The sequence below is a fragment of the Diaphorina citri genome, unplaced genomic scaffold (genome assembly GCF_000475195.1).
Source record: "Diaphorina citri unplaced genomic scaffold, Diaci psyllid genome assembly version 1.1 scaffold59840, whole genome shotgun sequence".
In the NCBI taxonomy this organism is placed as follows: domain Eukaryota; kingdom Metazoa; phylum Arthropoda; class Insecta; order Hemiptera; family Psyllidae; genus Diaphorina; species Diaphorina citri.
The window spans coordinates 1-433 of record NW_007437123.1 but is presented as its reverse complement, the minus strand read 5'-3'; the positions used below and the strand labels follow the sequence as shown (position 1 = coordinate 433).

General features: G+C 23.3%; 1 non-coding gene across 1 annotated transcript; it reads right to left on the bottom strand.

The window, feature by feature from the left end:
• Window positions 1–295: 295 nt before the first annotated feature.
• On the bottom strand, window positions 296–368 carry Trnar-ccu. Its single transcript has one exon. It is a non-coding gene; the product is annotated as a tRNA-Arg (tRNA).
• Window positions 369–433: the final 65 nt, after the last annotated feature.

The window sequence follows — 433 nt, the reverse complement described above, 5'->3', positions numbered from 1 at the left end:
AATATTCATAATTCTAGTCAACGCTCTTCTTATCGAACTGCCATAAAAAATGTACGAAAATCTATTGAAAGCGGAAATAAAGAAATTATATTAATTTCTTATAAAAAAGCAATATCAAAAATTGATATTGTTGCTAACAAAAAAATAATTCATAGAAATAAAGCGGCTCGTCAAAAAAGAAAATTATATAAAGTTATTAAAGAATTAAATTTTATTTCTTAAAAATTTATCCTTACATAAATTTTAGTAATTATTTTTTTATTTTAAACAAAAATATATTTTAATTTAAATTTAATGCCCACGATACGAATCGAACGTATGACGCATCCCTTAGGAGAGGATTGCTCTATCCACTGAGCTACGCAGGCTTAAAAAAGTTTTATTAATTTTATCATTAATAAATATTTTTGAAAAGTATGATAAAACAGTACTG